Raw genomic sequence first — 20,436 nt, 5'->3', positions numbered from 1 at the left:
GATACTTTTCAAAATAAGTGGACCAAAAAAAAACATTTTTGGCTTAATTTTAACAGAAAATCTGATGATACATTAAACATAAATTCCATATTGCATTCACATAAAGATTTACAATTGTACATATTACAAATAGTCTGCCATAATCTACGATTAAATTAGAATAGAATAAAAAGCTTTATTGTCATTGTTTTCAATGCTTCATGATCTATGTTGGCCCCTCATGGTCCGACAAATACAATTAGTAAGTACTAAAAACAATACCATGGCTAAAAGTACACAAATAAGACATGCAGCAGGTAAAACACACATTGTTCAAGACAAAACACAAATTGTAGGAATTTGTTACAAAATGCAGTCATTTCACTTGCATTAGTTGACGCTACATGGTAGGGGTGGGGGATACGGGAAAAAAAAATGATCACGATTAATTTTTTCATATCATCCGATCTTGATAAAAAAAAAATTGTTTTTATTGTTTTTAATTAATTAAAGCCGATTGTCCCGTGCAGCAGTGGTCCCCAACCACCGGGCCGCGCAAGAAATTAAAAAATATATATATATTTAGATATACTGTATATATATATTTTTTTAATTAAATCAACATAAAAAACACAATATATACATTATATATCAATATAGATCAATACAGTCTGCAGGGATACAGTCCGTAAGCACACATGATTGTATTTCTTTATGAAAAAAATAAAAAAATAAAATAATAATAATAATAAATAAAATTTCCCCAAAAAATGTGACTTATATATGTTTTTTTTCCTTCTTTATTATGTATTTTCGGCCGGTGCGACTTATACTCCAGAGCGACTTAATAGTCCGAAAAATACGGTATGTAAGTGAGAGGCATGATTTATAATCTAGGAATTTTTTTTAAGATTAAGATTAAGATTAAAGATAGTTTTATCAACTCTGAGGCGATGCAGCAGCTCAGTTTGTTAATGGCTGCATAAGCTAGTTAGCTGTCTTTGATCTAGGCGCAGTGCTACTAAAAATAGTTTGTCGGGGTTAACGCTTGTAATAACAATATCGCTAATGGTTAATATTCAGGTCACAACATGTAAATTGAGTGGATGTTTTTTTAGAGGGCTAAACGGGCAAAATAGAGTACTCTCACTAGTTACATTGTTAGTTGTCTTGTACGAGACACATTTTATCATTTGGACTGCACAAAAACCGAGTAAAACATACCGTATTTCCCTGGACTATAGAGCGCATTGGTGTATAAGCCACACCCACTGAACTTTAAAGGAAAAAAAAATAGTTTCCGTATATTAGCCGCACCGGATTATAAACCGTAGATATAAATGTTGTGAAATGACTTATTTACACATAAAGATTTTGTAAATGTTTATTTACATACCTTAGTTGTTTCCAAACGGTGCCTGTAACACGGCAGTAAAACGGCTGATCAAACAAAACAGAAGCCATCGTCATGGACCCACTCGCTGCGGAAGCTAGCTTTCCAATCAGCTAAACAGACTCAATAACTCCACGGTGACGTTTTGGTGAATTCACTGAGGAATTTGTGAAACTGAAACAATACAAAAAGGATGCCATTGTAAGTTAACAATACTAACACAGACACTAGTAAACATTTTAGCTAATGCTAAAGACGCTAGCACGATAGCACGTACAAATATGCATGAAAACACTCCTACAGACATCACGCATGGGACGGTTTAGTTAGTAAGAATTGTTTTAGTTATATTGTAAAACTTACAAACGTTGCTTGGAGTGATGAATGAAGACTCCATAGAATCAGAACGGCACTTGTACTTCCGGCTGAAAGCTCTAAACACAAGTGCACTCCAGCACAAGCAGTGAGCAAACTCGTTCAAAAGATGGCACCATAGCACAAACAATACCACACATTTTCAGTGTTTTTGCTCATTTAAAAAAAACAAAAAACAAGTTGCATTATGACCGTCAGCAAAGAAGAATCCACAAATTAGCCTCACCGTTTTATAAGCCGCATGGTTTAAAGCGTAGTTAAGAAAAAAAGTAGCGGATTACAGTCCGGAATTTACGGTATGTGTTCTTGTCTTACATAGTGATTGTGAATGATTAGCAACATTTTAAAAGTGCATTTTCACTTTCAGGTTAAAGAGGAACTCCCACTAGTTACATTGTTAGTTGTCTAGTACGAGACCCATTTTATAATTTGGACTGTATAAAAAAATAATAAAAAAAAGAGTAAAATATACCGTATTTTCCGGACTATAGAGCGCATTGGTGTATAAGCCACACCAACTAAACTTTAAAGAAAAAAAATAGTTCCCATATATTAGCCGGACCGGACTATAAGCCGCAGATATATATGTTGTGAAATTAGTTATTTACACAGAAAGATTTTGTAAATGTTTATCTACATACCTTAATTGTTTTTAAACGGTGCCTGTGACACGGCAGTAAAACGGCTGATCAAACAAAACATGGAACCCACTAGCTGCGGAAGCTAGCTCTCCAATCAGCTAAACAGACTCAATAACTCCACGGTGACATTTTGGTGAATTTACTGAGGAATTTGTGAAACTGAAACAACAGAAAAAAAATGAAATTTTTTCATGTACAAATATGCATGAAAACCCTCCTACAGACATCACGCATGGGACAGTTTGGTTAGTAAGAATTATTTTAGTTATATTGTAAATCTTACAAACGTTGCTTGGAGTGATGAATGAAGAATCCATAGAATCAGAACGGCACTTGTACTTCCGGCTGAAAGCTCTAAACACAAGGGCACTCCAGCACCTGCAGTGAGCAAACTCGTCCAAAAGATGGCACCATAACACAAACAATACCACACATTTTCAGTGTCTTTGCTCATTAAAAAAAAAAAAAGAAGTTGCATTATGACCGTCAGCAAAGAAAAATCCACAAATTAGCCTCACCGTTTTATAAGCCGCAGTGATTTAAGGCGTAGTTTTTTAAAAAAGTAGCGGCTTACAGTCCGGAATTTACGGTATGTGTTCTTGTCTTACACAGGGATTGTGAATGATTAGCAAAATTGTAAAAAGTGCATTTTCACTTTAAGGTTAAAGAGGAACTCCCACTAGTTACATTGTTAGTTGTCTAGTACGAGACGCATTTTATAATTTGGACTGCATTTTAAAAAAAAAGAAAAAAAAAAAAAAGAGTAAAACATACCCTATTTTCCGGACTATAGAGCGCATTGGTGTATAAGCCACACCAAATAAACTTTAAAGAAAAAAAATAGTTTCCATATATTAGCCGGACCGGACTGTAAGCCGCACAGAAAAATTTTGTAAATGTTTGTTTACATACCTTAATTGTTTTCAAACGGTGCGTGTGACACGGCAGTGAAACGGCTGATCAAACAAAACAGAAGTAATCGTCATGGACCCACTAGCTGCGGAAGCTAGCTCTCCAATCAGCTTAACAGACTCAATAACTCCATGGTGACATTTTGGTGAATTTACTGAAGAATTTGTGAAACTGAAAGAATACAAAAAGAATGCCATTTTTTCCATGTACAACTATGCATGAAAACACTCCTACAGACATCATGCATGGGACAGTTTGGTTAGTAAGAATTGTTTTAGTTATATTGTAAAACTTACAAACGTTGCTTGGAGTGATGAATGAAGAATCCATAGAATCAGAATGGCACTTGTACTTCCGGCTGAAAGCTCTAAACACAAGGGCACTCCAGCACCTACAGTGAGCAAACTCGTCCAAAAGATGGTGCAATAGCATAAACAATACCACACATTTTTAGAGTCTTTGCTTTTTTTTTTTTTTTTTTAAACAATTTGCATTATTATAAAAAATAATCCACAAATTAGCCTCACCGTTTTACAAGCCGCAGGGTTTAAAGCATAGTAAAAAAAAAAGTAGTCCGAAATTTACAGTATGTGTTCTTGTCTTACATAGGGATTGTGAAAGATTGGCAAAATTGTAAAAAGTTCATTTTTAATTGTATTAAGTGTGTATAAAGGAGAAGCAACATGAAATCGTGTTGGCCGTCCACGACAATGCAGCTTCCTCACAGCTGCACAGGAAACTGTCTGACATGTGCTTCTGACATCCTGAACTAGGCGACCCTCATCTGGTCAAAATAACAACAATCTGAAGCGCTAAGGACAACTTTGTGACGGGGAAGACATGAGAGCAACTCGGTTGGACGAGTCTCTTGAGCGAGGACGTCATTTCCAAACCACTACTTCCAGTGACAAGGGTTGAGGATGGAAAAAAACAAGTACAATAAAGTTGGGCAAAATGTAATGTTTTGTTTACTTCCTGCTTATGAAGATTTTTGCTGCTGTGTTTTTTTTTTTAGTCGCGAATGAAAATGTGCACTACTGTCTCAATCACATCGCCAGAAGAAGAACATATCAGTGACGTCCACTCTGACGTGAACTACGACTCCTTTGGGTGCCTTTAATCTGTCCAATACCACTCTCATACTGTAGACTCACAATATATCACAGATTTTTTTTAATTTCATAAGAGCAACTAGTAAGCAAGTTGGCTCATTAGTATCTCTGCATTACTTATTTGTAGAGATGTCCAATAATGGCTTTTTTGCCGATATCCGATATTCCGATATAGTGCCAACTCTTAATTACCGATATCAACCGATACCGATATATACAGTCGTGGAATTAACACATTATTATGCCTAATTTTGCTGTGATGCCCCGCTGGATGCATTAAACAATGTAACAAGGTTTTCCAAAATAAATCAACTCAAGTTATGGAAAAAAATGCCAACATGACACTGCCATATTTGTTACTGAAGTCACAAAGTGCATTATTTTTTTTAACATGCCTCAAAACAGCAGCTTGGAATTTGGGACATGCTCTCCCTGAGAGAGCATGAGGAAGTTGAGGTGGGCGGGGTTGGGGGGGCGGGGTTTTGGGGTAGCGGGGGTGTATATTGTAGTGTCCCGGAAGAGATAGTGCTGCAAGGGGTTCTGGGTATTTGTTCTGTTGTGTTTATGTTGTGTTACGGTGCAGATGTTCTCCCGAAATGTGTTCGTCATTCTTGTTTGGTGTGGGTTCACAGTGTGGCGTATATTTGTAACAGTGTTAAAGTTGTTTATACCTCCACCCTCAGTGTGACCTGTATGGCTGTTGACCAAGTATGCCTTGCATTCACTTGTGTGTGTGTGAAAGCTGCATATATTATGTGACAGGGCGGCACGCTGTTTGTATGGAGGAAAAGCAGACGTGACGGCAGGTTGTAGAGGACGCTAAAGGCAGTGCCTTTAAGGCACGCCCCCAATACTGTTGTCCGGGTGGAAATCGGGAGAATGGTTGCCCCGGGAGATTTTCGGGAGGGGCACTGAAATTCGGGAGTCTCCTGGGAAAATCGTGAGGTTGGAACCGATACCGATAATTTCCGATATTACATTTTACAGCATATATCGGCCGATAATATCGCATGAGAAGGTTAAGGTGAGCGGGGTTTGGGGGTGTATATTGTAGCGTCCCGGAAGAGTTAGTGCTGCAAGGGGTTCTGGGTATTTGTCCTGTTGTGTTTGTGTTGTGTTACGGTGCGGATGTTCTCCCGAAATGTGCTTGTCATTCTTGTTTGGTGTGGGTTCACAGTGTGGCGCATATTTGTAACAGTGTTAAAGTTGTTTATACGTCCACCCTCAGTGTGACCTGTACGGCTGTTGACCAAGTATGCTTGCATTCACTTGTGTGTGTGAAAAGCCGTAGATTGGGCCGGCACGCAAAGGCAGTGCCTTTGAGGTTAATTGGCGCTCTGTACTTCTCCCTACGTCCGTGTTCACAGCAGCGCTTTAAAAAGTCATACATTTTACTATTTGAAACCGATACCGATAATTTCCGATATTACATTTTAAAGCATTTATCGGCCGATAATATCGGCAGTCCGATATTATCGGACATCTCTAATTGCAAGCATTCTTTTTATCCCATTTTGTCATCCATGGGACCTTTTCTTGCCATGGCCTCCAATTGTGATGATTAGAGATGTCCGATAATATCGGCCTGCCCATATTATTGGCCGATAAATGCTTCAAAATGTAATATCGGAAATTATCGGTATCATTTTTTTAAATTATCGGTATCGTTCTTTTTAATTAAATCTACATAAAAAACACAAGATACACTTACAATTAGTGCACCAACCCAAAAAACCTCCCTCCCCCATTTACACTCATTCACACAAAAGGGTTGTTTCTTTCTGTTATTAATATTCTGGTTCCTACATTATATATCAATATATATCAATACAGTCTGCAAGGGATACAGTCCGTAAGCACACATGATTGTGCGTGCTGCTGGTCCATTAATAGTACTAACCTTTAACAGTTCATTTTACTCATTTTCTTTAATTACTAGTTTCGATGTAACTGTTTTTATATTGTTTTACTTTCTTTTTTATTGAAGAACATGTTTTTAATTTATTTTATTTTATTAATTTTTTAAAAAAGGACCTTATCTTCACCATACCTGGTTGTCCAAATTAGGCATAATAATGTGTTAATTCAACGACTTTATATATCGGTATCGGTAATTAAAGAGTTGGACAATATCGGGATATCGGCAAAAAGCCATTATCGGACATCCCTAGTGATGATTCTACAGTTCAAACATTTTTTTTAATTGTGGTTGTATTCCTACAACAACATTTTGGTGGCACTTATTCACACCATAAGACAAGACGAAAGAAAACGAAACGAAGCAACACATTAAAAACAGTACAGTACAAAATAAACAGTACACAAATTAGCAATTAGCTTTAGCATTAGCTTGATCATGAAAAAAGCATTGTCGACTGAAAAGACACATATTATACAAATACACCCCTTCAAACATGTTTAAACACTATAAAGATACACTCAGAGGTAAAAAAAAAAAAAAAAAGATGTACATAAAGACACTTGTACCTGAGAAGGGAGATGTTTGAGTATACAGATACACTTCGTTTCTGCTCACGGCTGTAATCTAATGACTGCAAGGAGGAAGTCAGGTGCCCACTAGTGTAGCTCCCAGCACTCCGCGCCCCCTGCAGGAGCCCGCCAGTACGACAATGGCTCTTATTAATGCTGGCAGTACAATAACATTAGCTCCATATAATACGAATTACTGGGATTTACAGCTGCCATTAACAATATATACATTTTTTTAAGATTGCAAATATAAAATGACGTAGTAATACAACTGAAGAGCTTGCTGTGATACTTACAATCACTGTATTCTACTAGTGCAGGGGTCAGCAACCCGCCCTAGTGGCTCCCTGGACCTCTTTCAGAGATGTGTGAAAATGGAAAAAGATGAAGAAAAAATGTTTTTTGTTTTAATATATTTACTGCAGGAGGACAAACATGACACAAACCTCCCTAATTGTTAGAAATCCCACTGTTTACATTAAACATGCTTCACTGATGACAGTATTTGGCGAGCGCCGCTTTGTCCTACTAATTTCAACGATCCTTGAACTCATCGTAGTTTGTTTACATGTACAACTTTCTCCGATGCTGCCACAGAAAGACGTGTTTTATGCCACTACTCCTTTGTCTCATTTTGTCCACCAAACGTTTTATGCTGTGCGTGAATGCACAAAGGTGAGCTTTGTTGATTCTATTGACTTGTTGGAGTGCTAATCAGGCACATTTAGTCACTGGATGACTGCAAGCTAATGCTATTTAGGCTAGCTGTATGTACATATTGTCTTCATTATAACACTTATATAAGACTTTTAAAGTAATTTTGATAGTAGGCTAATATAACTAATATAGACACTTACGTCATGTGTTGCCTTCATTATAAGACTTAAATAAGACTTTTAAAGTCATTTTGATAGTAGGCTATTATAGCTAATATAGACACTTACGTCATGTGTTGCCTTCATTATAAGACATATAAGACTTTTAAAGTCATTTGATAGTAGGCTAATATAACTAATATAGACACTTACATCATGTGTTGCCTTCATTATAAGACTTTCAAAGTCATTTTGATAGTAGGCTAATATAACTTATATAGACACTTACATCATGTGTTGTCTTCATTATAACACTTATACAGGCTAATATAGCTAATATAGACACTTACGTCATGTGTTGCCTTCATTATAACACTTATATAAGACTTTTAAAGTGATTTTGATAGTAGGCTAATATAGCTAATATAGACACTTACGTCATGTGTTGTCTTCATTATAACACTTATATAAGACTTTTAAAGTCATTTTGATAGTAGGCTAATATAGCTAATATAGACACTTACATCATGTGTTGTCTTCATTATAACACTTATATAAGACTTTTAAAGTCATTTTGATAGTAGGCTAATATAACTAATATAGACACTTACATCATGTGTTGCCTTCATTATAAGACTTTCAAAGTCATTTTGATAGTAGGCTAATATAACTTATATAGACACTTACATCATGTGTTGTCTTCATTATAACACTTATACAGGCTAATATAGACACTTACGTCATGTGTTGCCTTCATTATAAGACTTATATAAGACTTTTAAAGTATTTTTGATAGTAGGCTAATATAACTAATATAGACACTTACATCATGTGTTGCCTTCATTATAACACTTATATAAGACTTTTAAAGTCATTTTGATAGTAGGCTATTATAGATAATATAGACACTTACGTCATGTGTTGCCTTCATTATAAGACTTATATAAGACTTTTAAAGTCATTTTGATAGTAGGCTAATATAGCTAATATAGACACGTCATGTGTTGCCTTCATTATAACACTTATGTAAGACTTTTAAAGTCATTTTGATAGTAGGCTATTATAGCTAATATAGACACTTATGTCATGTGTTGCCTTCATTATAACACGTATATAAGACTTTTAAAGTCATTTTGATAGTAGGCTATTATAGCTAATATAGACACTTACATCACGTGTTGCCTTCATTATAACACTTATTTAAGACTTTTAAAGTATTTTTGATGGTAGGCTAATATAGCTAATATAGACACTTACGTCATGTGTTGCCTTCTTATAAGACTTCTATACGGCTTTTCATTTTTTGCGGCTCGAGACAGATTTGTTTTTTGTATTTTTGGTCCAATATGGCTCTTTCAACGTTTTGGGTCGCCGACACCTGTACTCGTGCCTAAATTAACATCCTGTCACATTGAAAGCCCGACTAAAACACATTAAAAAATAAGTCCAGACTGAGTTATAATGAAGCCAGTTAGTATGATTGTATCCAGAGGGTGCAGAGACATTTAATTTCATCTGACATTTAATAAAACAGATTTATTTTTTTTTCATCATCACCTAAGAATGTAAATAGATCATGTTTCTCATTTCGGAAATGAATCATGATTTAGCTGTATTGTAAATGGCGATGATTTTTACATGTCGTATTGTTGAGGCCATGGATGGCTGCCCGGGTCCCTCAGCTGCGTGGCACTGAGGCATAAACAAGCCTTCTCTCTGGGGCACATTACTCCTTTCAGGCCTGACACACTGAACCATTGATCAGAGGCCCCCTGCTGCCTCTTCTCTCCGCACCGACTCGAGCACTAATGAAATATCTTCCATGGGCTTCATATCCTTGTTATTGTGCGGTAAGTGACAGTTACAGTTAATTGTGCATCATATTAGTCTGTACTATACAACAAATCCAATACAAAAGTAAATACTTTATTATAAATTGTAACATAAGTCAACAGCATGCTTTGTATGCTAAAGTATTCTCCTTATTAGCTGTAAAGTAAATAAATAAATATGCAACGTTGTACTACAGGAGAGGAATATTTCTGTTTTGCAGATATTGTTTTGTTTTTTTTGGACCAACCACTGACTTCATGTTAATTACCCTAAAGGTGCAATTCGCCTATTTGCCACAAGAGGACAGTGTTACGCTGCTTAACACTTCCAAACATTCAGTGTACCAGGAGAGTGGACAAACAAGTTGCCTCTATATCAGAGCTGGGCAAATATTCTGACTCGGGGGCCACATTGAGAGAAAAAAAAGTGTCTGGGGGGGGGGCCAATGTGAATGTGTTTCCCACCTAGGCCTTCAGTGATGTCCGACTTCAATGATCACTTCTCAAAACACCCTAATTGATGTCACCACATGACCATCGCTGGAGAAATACTATGCAGAAACACATTGAAGCACATCAACAGTGTACAAAACGGGTTATTTTCTGGCGCATTTAAACATCAATTAAAACGCATCAGCAATTAAAACATATCTTATGTGGTACTGTCAAAATTTTAATTGCAAAAAACACTCGTGTGGTGTTCGGGTCTGTGGGACCCGTTTTCATTTTTTTATTCAAATAAAAATGATACAATTAATTAATTTTTCAAACTGAGACTCACTGACTTTGGACCCTTTTTTTTTTTTTTTTAAATGAGCAAAGACACTGAAAATGTGTGGTATTTGACATTTTGTGATGTTTAGATGATATTTTCACAAACTTTGCTACTTGTAAATACAGTTGGATATGGTTTAATCCAGGGGTGTCCAAAGTGCGGCCCGGGGGCCATTTGCGGCCCGCAGCTAATTGTTTACCGGCCCGCCACACATTCTGGAAATGCTATTGCAAAAATTAAAAAAACATTTAAAAAAGTGGAATGAGGTAAAATCTAACTAGAAAAAGTTGCAATGTTGACACAAAGCTACCATGCAGGCTTTCTTTTTTCTTTTTTTTCCATTGTTCCAAAAAAAATAAAAAATCAATGTTATAATGAATTACTGACCTATTCAAGGCTCCAATTATTTTTAAATATTTCACTTTAAAATGTTTTATGTGGGAAATATTGCATATATTGTGTGGTTGCCATACAAAAACATCAACATTTTATTTGACAAAAGAGCATAAAACAAACAAAATAATAGTTAAAACATAAAATCGACAGATATATCTGAAGTTGAGCTCGTAACTTAAGTGTTGAAAGTAAAAAAAAAACTAATAAAAATGTATCACTTTCTGAGTGGGGCACCTTTTGGATCCCAAATATATATTTGATGGGATTTTATTTATCTTTGCACTGTGATTACTCAAAAATAATAATGAATTAAAATCAATGGTGTCTTGCATTATTGATATTTTTAAAGGCCTACTGAAATGATTTTTTTTTATTTAAACGGGGATAGCAGATCTATTCTATGTGTCATACTTGATCATTTCGCGATATTGCCATATTTTTGCTGAAAGGATTTAGTATAGAACAACGACGATAAAGATTGCAACTTTTGGTATCTGATAAAAAAAAAGGCTTGCCCCTACCGGAAGTAGCGTGACGTAGTCAGTTGAACATATACGCAAAGTTCCCTATTGTTTACAATGATGGCCGCATGAAGTGAGAGAGATTCGGACCGAGAAAGCGACAATTTCCCCATTAATTTGAGCGAGGATGAAAGATTTGTGGATGAGTAAAGTGCAAGTGAAGGACTAGTGGGGAGTTGAAGCTATTCAGATAGGGAAGATGCTGTGAGAGCCGGGGGTGACCTGATATTCAGCTGGGAATGACTACAACAGTAAATAAACACAAGACATATATATACTCTATTAGCCACAACACAACCAGGCTTATATTTAATATGCCACAAATTAATCCTGCATAAAAACACCTACGTGTTTGTTATGCTAGCTCCTAGCTCCTCTGCTAGCTCCTAGCTCCATAGAACACGCCAATACAATTCAAACACCTGATCAACACACACAATCACTCAGCCCAAAAGACCGTTCACCTAACCCAAGGTTCATAAAGCTTATATATTTTTAAAAAGTTACGTACGTGACGCGCACATACGGTCAAGCTATCAAATGTTTAGCAGCCAAGGCTGCATACTCACGGTACCTGATATTCAGCTGGGAATGACTACAACAGTAAATAAACACAAGACATATATATACTCTATTAGCCACAACACAACCAGGCTTATATTTAATATGCCACAAATTAATCCTGCATAAAAACACCTGCATGTTTGTTATGCTAGCTCCTAGCTCCTATGCTAGCTCCTAGCTCCATAGAACACGCCAATACAATTCAAACACCTGATCAACACACACAATCACTCAGCCCAAAAGACCGTTCACCTAACCCAAGGTTCATAAAGCTCATATATTTTTAAAAAGTTACGTACGGTCAAGCTATCAAATGTTTAGCAGCCAAGGCTGCATACTCACGGTACCTGGTATTCAGCTGGGAATGACTAAAACAGTAAATAAACACAAGACATATATTTACTCTATTAGCCACAACACAACCAGGCTTATATTTAATATGACACAAATTAATCCTGCATAAAAACACCTACGTCTTTGTTATGCTAACTCCTAGCTCCTATGCTAGCTCCTAGCTCCATAGAACACGCCAATACAATTCAAACACCTGATCAACACACACAATCACTCAGCCCAAAAGACCGTTCACCTAACCCAAGGTTCATAAAGCTTATATATTTTTAAAAAGTTACGTACATACGCAAAAAAAAGTTGCGCACATACGGTCAAGCGATCAAATGTTTAGAAGCCAAAGCTGCATACTCACAGTAGCACGTCTGCGTCTTTGTCATCCAAATCAAAGTAATCCTGGTAAGAGTCTGTGTTGTCCCAGTTCTCTACAGGCGTCTGTGTATCGAAGTCAAAAGTCCTCCTGGTTAGAGTCTCTGTTATCCGAGTTCTTCCATCTTGACTGCATCTTTCGGGAATGTAAACAAAGAAGCGCCGGCTGTGTACTGTTGTTGCTGACTACGTTCGAAAAATACGTCCATTTCGCACCGACAACTTTCTTCTTTGCTTGCTCAGCTTCCTTCTCCATAATGCAATGAACATGATTGCAACAGATTCACGAACACAGATGTCCAGAATACTGTGGAATTATGAAATGAAAACAGAGCTTTTTCGTATTGGCTTCAATGTGGAAGGCATACCCGTGTTCGCCGGGCTACGTCACGCCCATACGTCATCCTCAGAGGCGTTTCGAACCGGAAGTTTAGCGGCAAATTTAAAATGTCACTTTATAAGTTAACCCGGCCGTATTGGCATGTGTTATAATGTTAAGATTTCATCATTGATATATAAACTATCAGACTGCGTGGTCGGTAGTAGTGGCTTTCAGTAGGCCTTTAAAGCTCTAATTACTTCACATCAAACATTGCTTTCTGAATGTTTTGGGCAGTGTGGGAAATACTGCATATTTCAGTTTTATTATAAAAAACTAAGTTGTCTTTGACAGAAAAGGCATAAAACCTTTTTGTTTTTTTAAACTTCATATCAACCTGAAGTTGATATACTGTAGAGATTTACTGTAAGCGTTATATAAATAAATAAAAAATAATTTGACTTGTTTTTAACATTTTAATGACTTAGACCCTTTATGGTCCCCGGGAGCCCTAAAGGTAAAAAAACAAACAAAATCCATATATTTTGTTATGGTTTGAAAATTAAAAATATCAAAATGGCCCCCGCATGCTTTCATTTTTCCGTGTGCGGCCCTCAGTGGAAAAAGTTTGGACACCCCTGGTTTAATCGATACAATGAAACACAATAAGCATAAAAAGTCAACTTGTTTTTCCACTCTACTGGTACTTTAAAATGCTGTAAAAAAAAAAAAAAACATAAACAAAACAACCCAAACAAACACGACTATCATCAGTTTAACTGTAATAGCAGAATTCAATAGAATCTGTAAAATATGATCTGATGGCTGATTGAGGGTTTAAGATCAGCATTAGGCTCTATTTTCATCAAAGTGGTTAGAGTGTCCGCCCTGAGATCAAGTAGGTTGTGAGTTCAAACCCCTGGCCGAGTCATACCAAAGACTATAAAAATGGGACCCATTACCTCCCTGCTTGGCATTCAGCATCAAGGGTTGGAATTGGGGGTTAAATCACCAAAAATGATTCCCGGGCGCAGCCACCGCTGCTGCTCACTGCTCCCCTCACCTTCCAGTGGGTGATCAAGGGTGATGGGTCAAATGCAGAGAATCATTTCGCCACACCTAGTGTGTGTGTGACAATCATTGGTACTTTAACTTTATTTAATTAAAATGATAAGGGAACAATTGTATTATTTTGTTGACATTGCATCACCTAAAATGAAATTAAAATACATTAAAATGTGGATAAAAAAGAGCCCTCCAAAAAAACAACAAAAAATATAAACAATATATTTGCAAGTGTAGAGAAATGTGTTTTTACCATTCTGGTTACATTTTGGCCAGGAGGGGGCAGCAAATGGTCAGAACTACTTTAGAAATTTGCACCGTGGCTACTTACAGGACTGAAGGGGAAAATTACCTTTATATTTGTAATCAAGTGTGGTAGATATTTTTAGTGGTTTCATTGTAATTCTAATTTGATGCCTTGTCGTCGCCGCCCTAGCGCTGGCACGGTGGGCCCGGTCCTAGAGGTCCTGTTGCTGGCCGGCCGGCCTGCCTGCCTGCGTGAGGTCCGTGGTCCCTTGCTCCCTGGGTAACGCACCTGCTGTTTTTGGGTTGGGCTTTCTGGTTGGCTGGGGCCGTACTTTAGTTCCCGCACATACAAATATATTGTACACCTGTCGCTGTTGACTTTGGACTGACTATCGGCTGCACGACATCAAGGCCGCGGAACAGAGACACACTGCAGGCTTACACACACACACATGCATCCACTAAAAATATACGCCACACACACATACCCCACCCTCCATCCAACGCCCTTGACGCAAATCCCATAGGGGTGATGGACGGATGGGCAGCGCCTGAGAGCTGCAGCCTGCCACCATGCCCCCCCCCCCACTCCCTCCCCTCTGTTGCTAGATATCTCGAGAGGTATGTTGTAATACGTATATGTGCTTTGCTGTGGATGTTTTTTTTCCCACTCCAGACTGGGCCCCCTTAGGAGCCCAGTCTAGATTGTATTTTTTTTACTCATCCTTCCCCAGCGTTTACCTTTTTTCCCATTTACCTTTTATGGCAGGCCTGGGCAATTATTTTGACATTTAGAGGAAAAAATGTGTCTGGGGGCCGATATATCTATTTTTAGGAACACTAATACAAAACCTCACAATAATGTCTGATTGAATGCTAAAATCGTTATGACAGACCGCATTAAAAAACGTAATGGAATTTTACATTTTTCTATGAACGATAAAACACTATTGACAAAATATGAATGTCACACCCCCACATTTTACAATCAAGTGAAACGCAACAAAAATGCAACAAACAGTGAAATATGAACGCGAAGGGTACAAAATAAACCCACCTACAATCTGATATATCTGATATATCACTAAGCTTTAGAACTTTGTTGTGAACATCTCCTTCCTAGTCTGTGTAAACGCTCCCTGCCCACACTGCTTGGTGCCTCATCTGAGCTGCTGTGACGTAGATTACCATAGTAACTAATTAGATGGCCATCGTAACTAATTAGATGACCATAGTAACTAATTAGATTACCATAGTAATTGGTATATCATCCAAAAGCGCAGATTCCAACCATTGAAATACTTTGTATAGTTCAAGACTTACGGTCATTAGAAAACATCAGTGCACATCATAATGGCAGCTACACTTTCCATCTTAAAGATCTCAAAAAAATTATTTGGGAATGTCCGGCGGCCCAGATTGAAAAGCTTAACGGGCCGCATGTGGCCCCCGGGCCTTAATTTGCCCAGGTCTGTTTTATGGGGTGCGTCGTTCCTGTTCTGTAACCCTGTACACTGTTTGTCTGTCTAATCTTGAATGGATTTGTGCTGAAAACAAAGTTTCGTTGTACTTGTGCAATGACAATAAAGACCTACCTACATGCAAACATACATACTTACATACAGAGTATTCATACATACTTAGGTACAAACGCACGCACATACATACACACACACATTTACTGTACAAACATACATACATACATACTGTACATACACTCACACATGCATATAATCAAATTTCCTCAAACATACTAATGTTAACGTCTTGTCAGATTTTGTAGAAATACAGAATTTGTATTTCTTGCTTTAGGAGCACTTGCATTCAGAGGAGAAGAGCTACACTTCCATGTTTAGATACCAGTTTCACCAGGGCCGGCCCGTGGCATAGGCCGTATAGGCAAATGCTAAGGGCGCCGTCCATCAGGGGGCGCCACGCCAGTGCCACAAATGTTGGAGAAGAAAAAAAAAAAAAGTTGGTACTATTATTTCTAAATACAAAAAATAATCCCACGTTAATTAAAATGCAAAGTAAAGCCTATTTAATAGAAATATTATTTGTTACAACATTAGACCCCCCCCCCCCTCCCCCCGCACGGTGCGCCCCTCCCTTCCCATATCATGACTCTTGCCACATCAAAAAATCAACACAAGATGTCAAAACGGCCAAAACTGTCAGGTGCCCAGGGAAGAAAAAATACAAAAGAAGAGGAGGAGAAACGAGAAAAAGACAGAGGTAGCAGGGAGGTAACGTTAGCCTACATGAAATTATTTGTCTGTTACAGAATGTGATAGTAACCTGTTTTTTTAGCATTAAGCTAATGTTACATGATTCGGAAATTGCTAATCAATAAATAGCTAGTTCTGTTTTAACGTCGGATTAATATTGTGGAGGGGGCTAAATTGTTATGGAAAATAATAATGTAACGTTAGGTAATTACAGTACTCCCACCTTACATTCCTCAGGGACATTTGTATTAGATATTTTAAGCAGGTGTTTTTTGTTTACATTGTTATTGCCTTCTGGTTAGCTAATGTTTGCCCTGCAGGTAATAGTCACTTTTCCACCCCTTTGTATATTTGGTATAGTTGTAAGCCTAGTTGTTAAAGTGCACATCATTAATGTTAATTAAGCAATATAACATGAGAGGGAATGCTGTTTTTTTAATTTGAGCACTGCTGTGATTCGGTTAAAGATAATCATAACATAACATTCTCATATAATATGTTAATTTGCTTTCTTTAAGTAAAAAAAAAAGGTCAAAAACAAAGCTATTCGGTTTCTTGTGAGTATATACACTTCACTGCCGATGTGGGGGCGGGGGGGGGGGGGGGGGGCGCGCCACCTAAAATCTTGCCTAGGGCGCCAGATTGGTTAGGGCCAGGCCTGAGTTTCACGCATTAACAACACAAAATGTGGATTGTTACGATCATCTTTTGATTGGTAATGTAACCTGTGATATTTCTACCTAAATAAATGCTTCTGATATTCTGTACATTACATGTTGTACAAGTAAACAGTCTTCATATTGCTGCATGGCAATGTTTTAACCTTCTCTATTTATTAATCAAATGTAATATTCAGCCTGCTAATCATTGAGTAATTGAGGACTCGACCAGTACATGTTATCAAAGAATTTACACAATATTTCAGCCAAACAATTTAAAAAAAACACCCCTACCCCCATATTCCTCAACTGATGTAGTAGCATTTCTTCAGGTGCAAATATCACAGAATAACAATACAAAACATCTCTGACATAGCATGATCGTGTTAGTGTGTCCGCCCTGAGATCGGTAGGTTGTGAAGTGAAGTGAATTATATTTATATAGCGCTTTTCTCTAGTGACTCAAAGCGCTTTTACATAGTGAACCCCAATATCTAAGTTACATTTAAACCAGTGAAAACCAGGTTGTGAGTTCAAACCCCAGCCGAGTCGTACCAAAGACTATAAAAATGGGACCCATTACCTCCCTGCTTGGCACTCTGCATCAAGGGTTGGAATTGGGGGTTAAATCAACAAGAATGATTCCCGGGCGCGGTCACTGCTGCTGCTCACTGCTCCCCTCACCTCCCAGGGGGTGATCAAGGGTGATGGGTCAAATGCAGAGAATAATTTCGCCACACCTCGTATGTGTGTGACAATCATTGGTACTTTAACTTTAACTTTAATGTAAGGAATTTCTATTTTGTTAATGTAGCTAAACCGAATGTATAGCATAGCGCTTTTATTCTGAAGCTGGAAATATGTGTGATTAGTCCAGGGTGTATTCCGCCTTCTGCCCGAGTGCAGCTAGGATAAGCTCCAGCACACCCCGCGACCCTGGGAGGGACAAGCGGTAGAAAATGGATGAATGTATGGGTTTGAGAAAGTGTCTTGACGTGTTTTGATGTCGGATCGACTGCGATAAAAAAATGTCCCCTTTCGACTTCCTGCCTGCCGTCTTTCATTTCTATTGTATTTACTGAATCAGTCACAGCAACAATCTAAATGTTATGTTCTCCCTGCACCTTAACTGCAATCTGACCACGGAAGTGAAGTACCATGAATTGATTTACGTGGAACCCGACTTAAAGGCCTACTGAAAGCCACTACTACCGACCACGCAGTCTGATAGTTTATATATCAATGATGAAATCTTAACATTATAACACATGCCAATACGGCCGGGTTAACTTATAAAGTGACATTTTAAATTTGCCGCTAAACTTCCGGTTCGAAACGCCTCTGAGGATGACGTATGCGCGTGACGTAGCCCGGCGAACACGGGTATGCCTTCCACATTGAAGTCGATACGAAAAAGCTCTGTTTTCATTTCATAATTCCACAGTATTCTGGACATCTGTGTTCGTGAATCTGTTTCAATCATGTTCATTGCATTATGGAGAAGGAAGCCAAGCAAGCAAAGAAGAAAGTTGTCGGTGCGAAATGGACGTATTTTTCGAACGTAGTCAGCCACAACAGTACACAGCCGGCGCTTCTTTGTTTACATTCCCGAAAGATGCAGTCAAGATGGAAGAACTCGGATAACAGAGACTCTAACCAGGAGGACTTTTGATTTGGATACACAGACGCCTGTAGAGAACTGGGACAACACAGACTCTTACCAGGATTACTTTGATTTGGATGACAAAGACGCAGACGTGCTACTGTGAGTATGCAGCTTTGGCTTTTTTTTGCGTATGTACGTAACTTTTTTAAAATATATAAGCTTTATGAACCTTGGGTTAGGTGAACGGTCTTTTGGGCTGAGTGATTGTGTGTGTTGATCATGTGTTTGAATTGTATTGGCGTGTTCTATGGAGCTAGGAGCTAGCAGAGGAGCTAGCATAACACGTACCGTACCTACGTGCGCGTCACGTACGTAACTTTTTAAAAATATATAAGCTTTATGAACCTTGGATTAGGTGAACGGTCTTTTGGGCTGAGTGATTGTGTGTGTTGATCATGTGTTTGAATTGTATTGGCGTGTTCTATGGAGCTAGGAGCTAGCAGAGGAGCTAGCATAACACATACCGTACCTACGTGCGCGTCACGTACGTAACTTTTTAAAAATATATAAGCTTTATGAACCTTGGGTTAGGTGAACGGTCTTTTGGGCTGAGTGATTGTGTGTGTTGATCAGGTGTTTGAATTGTATTGGCGTGTTCTATGGAGCTAGGAGCTAGCAGAGGAGCTAGGAGCTAGCATAACAAACACGCAGGTGTTATTATGCAGGATTAATTTGTGGCATATTAAATATAAGCCTGGTTGTGTTGTGGCTAATAGAGTATATATATGTCTTGTGTTTATTTACTGTTGTAGTCATTCCCAGCTGAATATCAGGTACCGTGAGTATGCAGCCTTGGCTGCTAAACATTCGATAACTTGACCGTATGTGCGCGTCACGTACGTAACTTTTTAAAAATATATAAGCTTTATGAACCTTGGGTTAAGGAAACGGTCTTTTGGGCTGAGTGATGGTGTGTGTTGATCAGGTGTTTGAATTGTATTGGCGTGTTCTATGGAGCTAGGAGCTAGCAGAGGAGCTAGGAGCTAGCATAACAAACACGCAGGTGTTATTATGCAGGATTAATTTGTGGCATATTAAATATAAGCCTGGTTGTGTTGTGGCTAATAGAGTATATATATGTCTTGTGTTTATTTACTGTTGTAGTCATTCCCAGCTGAATATCAGGTACCGTGAGTATGCAGCCTTGGCTGCTAAACATTCGATAACTTGACCGTATGTGCGCGTCACGTACGTAACTTTTTAAAAATATATAAGCTTTATGAACCTTGGGTTAAGGAAACGGTCTTTTGGGCTGAGTGATGGTGTGTGTTGATCAGGTGTTTGAATTGTATTGGCGTGTTCTATGGAGCTAGGAGCTAGCAGAGGAGCTAGGAGCTAGCATAACAAACACGCAGGTGTTTTTATGCAGGATTAATTTGTGGCATATTAAATATAAGCCTGGTTGTGTTGTGGCTAATAGAGTATATATATGTCTTGTGTTTATTTACTGTTGTAGTCATTCCCAGCTGAATATCAGGTCACCCCCGGCTCTTACAGCATCTTCCCTATCTGAATAGCTTCAACTCCCCACTAGTCCTTCACTTGCACTTTACTCATCCACAAATCTTTCATCCTCGCTCAAATTAATGGGGAAATTGTCGCTTTCTCGGTCCGAATCTCTCTCACTTCATGCGGCCATCATTGTAAACAATAGGGAACTTTGCGTATATGTTCAACTGACTACGTCACGCTACTTCCGGTAGGGGCAAGCCTTTTTTTTATCAGATA

At 38.1% G+C, this 20,436-nt stretch overlaps 1 long non-coding RNA gene across 3 annotated transcripts in view; it reads left to right on the top strand.

Annotated features, from left to right (window-relative positions):
- LOC133649002 (uncharacterized) overlaps positions 1-4,245 on the top strand; it is an 18,269-nt gene extending 14,024 nt beyond the window's left edge. For all 3 annotated transcript variants that reach the window (XR_009825969.1, XR_009825968.1, XR_009825970.1), the window contains exon 4: positions 4,074-4,245. This is a non-coding gene — a long non-coding RNA (uncharacterized LOC133649002). The remainder of the gene's footprint in view (positions 1-4,073) is intronic.
- The last annotated feature ends 16,191 nt before the right edge of the window (positions 4,246-20,436 follow it).

Source organism: Entelurus aequoreus, linkage group LG01, assembly GCF_033978785.1.
Source record: "Entelurus aequoreus isolate RoL-2023_Sb linkage group LG01, RoL_Eaeq_v1.1, whole genome shotgun sequence".
Taxonomy (NCBI): domain Eukaryota; kingdom Metazoa; phylum Chordata; class Actinopteri; order Syngnathiformes; family Syngnathidae; genus Entelurus; species Entelurus aequoreus.
The sequence above is the reverse complement of the archived record's forward strand: the minus strand, read 5'-3'. Positions and strand labels throughout refer to the sequence as shown.